At 38.7% G+C, this 5619-nt stretch overlaps 1 long non-coding RNA gene across 1 annotated transcript; it reads left to right on the top strand.

Annotated features, from left to right (window-relative positions):
- Positions 1-2533: 2533 nt before the first annotated feature.
- Positions 2534-4560, top strand: LOC109461574. The gene is made up of 3 exons (XR_002139696.1): positions 2534-2784; positions 3299-3413; positions 4356-4560. It is a non-coding gene; the product is annotated as an uncharacterized LOC109461574 (long non-coding RNA).
- The last annotated feature ends 1059 nt before the right edge of the window (positions 4561-5619 follow it).

Raw genomic sequence — 5619 nt, 5'->3', positions numbered from 1 at the left:
TGCCATTTCTTTAAATGGATTCAGCTTCTTCATTTTAGGGCCTAAGGTCCTGAAATTTGGTATGGAGGTACAGTGGGCAAATACCCCTAGGCGTTTTTTAAATTTTTGTGATACAAGCTTTTACAATCGTTTTATTGCTTTTTTAGCGGTCCCCATAGGAAAGTACTGTGCGGGGGCGTACGCGCGTGACGTAATAAGAAAGAAATTCGGCGGCATGCCCATATATGGGCATGCAAGCATGAACCTGACGCAGCCTAATCTTTTCTTCTTGCTGATTGGCTGTTGGATTTGATTGGATTAACTCAATTAACACCTGTTCAAAGCCATTCCATTTTGACAGTAGGAACTCAAGTGTTTTGGTAGGTACAGCACAGGCCACGAAATACGCATCAATTTTCGAGGGACGTTCTGCGGGAGAGTGCAGGACGCTGTGCGGGACTTCCCTCGGGAGAGTGCGGGACGTCCTCCGGGAGAGTGCGATACGTTCTGCGGGAGAGTGCGGTACGTCCAGCGGGAGAGTGCGGTACGTTCTGCGGGAGCCAGACATTTTGCTCTTCTCTGTTGGAACAACGCAAGTTGGAGGTCAATGACCTGCGCCCGGCGTGTAAACAAGATTGGACAGGGAGCGGCTGTAATATCAAAGGAGCCGGCGGCTTCTGCTAGCCGGGTTGATAGTTAAGTAACATCAAGGTGGTTCAAAAGCAAACCTGATAAAGAAGGAAACCCCGTAGTTAATAGTTGAAAGTCTTGGTGGCTTTAGGCGATCGATACCGCCATGCTGTTTACTTTTTATGACATACAATGCAGTGAGTGATGTGTATCGCACCGAGTTAGCTCGGTTGGAAACGCGCAAGGCGGCAATCCCAGGCATTGCAAGTTCGAACCCCAGTGCATCGGACATAAATATTTTTAGCAATTTAACTATTTTTAACAATTTTATAATTTTTAACAATTTTATCAGTTTTAACGATTTTAACAATTCTGCATTTTAACAATTTCAACATTTTTTTTATTTCGTTGTTTTGCTTTTAACATTACAAAAACTGATTGTTCTTACTCAAGAATGTCAATAACTTAGAATGTTAGTCTTTTGTATTTTTCCAACATACAAACTAAAATCACTTTGATGTTGTCACAAAAGTATTGAGCTGACAAGAGAGAAGGAGTACGGTACTCTGCCAGTGTGAAGAATCTACAGAGGTATTACCAGTCACTAGTAGCAAGAGATAGACCACATTGAATGATGACGATGAGGACGAATCATATGAAGTACTATCATAGCTAGTACAGAAATTCTACTGCTTTACTTTACTTTCTTTCACTCTGTACATGCAATTAGCTCACTGGCATGATTTTAAAAATAAAGGTTATGATAATCATATTATATGTATAGCTTATTCAATGTATGGCTTCATAGTTTATGTGATTGTTAATAACACCTGCACAGAGCATTTCCATACTGACAGTATGTCTTTATTCAAGTGTTTTGGTAGGTATTTCAAGCTTTTCTGCTCCAGCATTGGAATGCGGGGCATGAACGTTTTTTTTTATTTTGAAAATCAACAGTTTGCATTATGCAATTAAAAATCCTAACCAATAAAGTAGGGAATAGCTATCCAACTGTTGTTTTAGTTGTATGTTACTTCATATTATAGTTATATCAATGTAAATCATTGTTTTCCCTTGTGTTTCTCATTCTTTCCCTGCCATGTCGTAAAATGTGGTGAACCCATCGCTGTATTTGCTCCAAAGCAAATATTGGCCTTTCTAGTTTTTTTTGTAACTTATGGTATATTTTTGCTCATTTTGCAACTGTTTTGTATACGATTTACAGTATGGTTGAAAACTTTTTTTTTTTGGAAACGGCCGAAAATTCATGCGCGGGTGGATGTCATCCATATAATCAAATCAACATGGCCTTAGTATGGTACTGTGGCGAATTAACTGTAGCCGGCAGCCATTTTCCTTGTCCTTGGTGCTGAATCGCCTTCATGTAAATTAACCAGGCTATTTTACCAATCCACAACCGTCCTAAAGGATTTAACAGCTTACCAATGCTTTTAATTTGCGGCTTTATGTGTTTCCAGTTTGCTACCGATTTAATTATCGTCACCTTGACCAGAAAAATGCTCAGAAACCCCTGTAGTTTTGAGTGTGAAATGAGGCCAAACAATGTAATATGCCAGTGTTCTGCTGCCCTCTTCTAGTTCTGACTTCCTTGTGCCGACACCAAAAAAGTAGGTGATAAACAGAGCCCGAGTTACCAGTAACTACTGTATTTTACCTGACCAATTTTAACTCTGGACAGAAAAGTTGTATAGCAATAGATTGAAGTGAGAACTAGTCAAAATTACAATGCATTTCTTTGTTTACGCTCCCGTATATGGGGGAGGGGGGTGTTTCAGTTGTCATAGCGACGTTCTGTAAACGTTCGAACATGTGTTGCGAAGAACGTCAAAATTCTGTTTTTGAAGAATGTTCTAAGAACGGGCCGTTATTTCTCCTATGTCCCTTCTTGATATTCAAACGTGGTCTTGGCGCTGGGACAAGTTTTGGTTGATCAGGCTCTTTCCAAGGGAGCGAAATAGTCTGATTCTCCTCCCATGGGCCAATATTGAATTTGCACTCCAGGCAGTGCTCTTACTATCCAACTGACGTAGCTGGACCATCCAAAGCCAGCGGATTCAAACGGACTCTGTTCCTTTCAGTAACCTCTCCACGAGTAGTATTCTCTTCAAAACGACGACAAACTGGTTTGAAATTTACATCGGATCCTGAAAAAAGGTAAGTACTCCAGGTAGTAGGTTTAAGCTATGTCAGAAAGCAAGTAAGCCTCTATATAAACTCAATGCCAACATTTTGTTAGCAACATTTTATAGTTTGATATTCACAGGGACAACAGGGAGTCCCTGATTCATTATTTCTAGGTGTGGAATAAATATTGTTTTGGGTGGGTTTGGGGCTTGTGTGTCAGACTCTACTTGTCCAAGTAGTGACGGTTTTGTAGAGGGTGGGAGGTGATTTTGACAGTGGATTGGTAGGGGGGGACAAGCCTGAAGGTGACACAGCATGTGACAGATGGGAGCAAGTGGGTGGTATGTGGAGGAATTCAGGAGGTGGCGTGATACCCAAATAAATTACATCATTTAGTACCCTTTCCACTGTTCCAATACATTTACAAAACCGAAAACACATTCTGGAGGTCTGTGTAAGGGTAACGGAAACCCAAAATACTTCCCAGAAGTCTGAAATGTTTGATTTCTTGATTTTGATATTTTCTTTTTCTCTGTTGATATAGGCACCATGTTGGAAGGTCCTTCCTTGTTATGATCAGACAGCCAAGAGAAATTGTCCACCAGCATCATAATTTTTTTTTACATACTACATAGTCAAACCCCAAGGCGGTTGACAAGGTATATCTTTTGTCTACTCTATCCTCCCTGTGTCCATTTTGTTACCCTTATATTTTATATGTCCTGAACAGCAATTTATTGATTCATTAATGTTAATGATAATGTTTGCTCTCATTCACATTGTCACATTACCATATCTGTAATTGGTAGACTCAATTAAAATAGTTTCATGGACCTCAAAACGCAACCTGATAGTCTGTTTTCTATGCAACAGGAAAGTCAGGGTCTAATGACTGAACTAAGCTGATCTGTCTGTTCCTGAGACTAGAGCCATGAGCCACCCTGTACAAGTCAATGGTATGATAATATTTCTTGCGAGCTGAAAATTGTTGGAACTTAATGCATTTATTTATTTATTTATTGCAATGGCCCATAGCACAGACACACAACATTACACAAACACATCTAAAATAAAACATTTTCTAATTGTCTCGTGCTGTGTAACAGCAATGTAACCTGGGGCCAATGGACCTATACCATTATTACGTCACAGTTTGTTTACTGCAATGAATGCCGGTCAATCAACGTTTATATTGTACAGGGGTGCGTAGCGCGGTGTGTGTTTGTGTAGCGTTAGCCTATTATAAGGCTTTTAATACAGTACTACTTTCATCTAATGTCACAACTAAATCACCCATGCGGCATGAAATGCTGTGTCAACACAACTAGACGCAGCAAAAATCAGACATACCTCACTTTGAAAACTTTGAAATGATCTATATTCTTTAACTGACCATTCTAGAATGTTCTTTAGAACAGGTAAACAAACTGAGACGTAATAATAGGTCCATTCATGCATCACATGGCTAAACCCTACGCTACATGACAACACACTTGTTGACAGTGTCTCCTACAATATAGGAGGTTTTTATATTATGCAGTTTTAGCTGTGATGAACTCAAATTTTTTATCTGACTTTTTGAAATGTCTCACTATATACAGCTTCTGTACAAGGTGTGGATTGATAGCATCACCCATCAACAACTTCCACAACTGGTGTACCACAAGGAAGTATGTTTGGACCACACCCCCACTTCAGTCTATACTATTAGCTACTGAAGATGCCATTCTGCAAGTATACAATATCATGCCATGTAACAGTCACGTGGCATTTATGATCATACTTTTGTAGGAAGTTTCTTCCCTGCATGTATATTGTGTAGATGGCATGAGAAGATTGACACTTTTGAAAATTAAAATATATTTCTGATAGAAAGCATGTCAAGGAAAGCATACTGACATTATGGCTTCAGGGGAGCAAAGGACTTGACATGTAATAAGTAATATAGATGTATTAACTTAACTAAAGTCATATTTAGTAGGTTAAAAGTCCAAATGCTCCTTCCTAGGCCAGAAGTGGCAGTTATCTAGAAGATATTTCAGGTACATTTTACCAACCATGTCATACAACATAACCTAGGTGTCAACTTAATGTTGTTTACCTTATCAATGTTCATGACAACACACCTGTTCTTTCTTTGCAGCAGGTGTATTGTCATGTCTTCATACACCAATACCAATTTGAAAAAAACATGATCCAAGTTAATTATTTTTAAATTATTAATTCTAAATTCATTGACTTTCTGCTGATCTTCAAAGTCAACTCAAGTGCAAGATGCTATCCATCTTTAATATGTTGGCTTCAAATTTTCATTTTGCAGATACAAAATTTTACATGGACACTTCACAGTGGCCTACTTCTTACTAGATGAGACTTTAGACTTGTAATATCAGTCCAAAGCTGAGCTCTATTGCAACTAACATGCATGCTACTACTATAGGCTACACTTAGGCCATGTTGATTTGATTATATGGATGACATCCTCTGGGAACCCCAAAACTGATGCGCGCGTGCGAATAAAAACAAAGTTTTGCAAAAAAAAAAAGTTGCTTTCACTATGAAATCTACGTGGTCATGAAGGTTGAACAAATGGCACAGAATATGTTATGGTGAATAATCTACTCTTCGAATTCATTTCTTTACATTTTTGTCTTTTTTCCTTTGATTTTGGCATTCTACGACATTGGTATCGTTTCTAAATGTTTTCCTTGCAACTTATGGTATATTTTTGCTCATTTAGCAACTGTTTTGAACGATTTACAGTATGGTTGAAACCTTTTTTTTTTTTTGGAAATGGCCGAAAATTCATGCGCGCGCGGATGTCATCCATATAATCAAATCAACATGGCCTTAGTCTGAAACGAT

Source organism: Branchiostoma belcheri, unplaced genomic scaffold (assembly GCF_001625305.1).
Source record: "Branchiostoma belcheri isolate BF01 breed outbred unplaced genomic scaffold, Haploidv18h27 scaffold94, whole genome shotgun sequence".
NCBI classification, from domain to species: Eukaryota; Metazoa; Chordata; class Leptocardii; order Amphioxiformes; family Branchiostomatidae; genus Branchiostoma; species Branchiostoma belcheri.
Note: the sequence above shows the minus strand (reverse complement) of the source record. Positions and strands in the feature narration are given on the sequence as shown.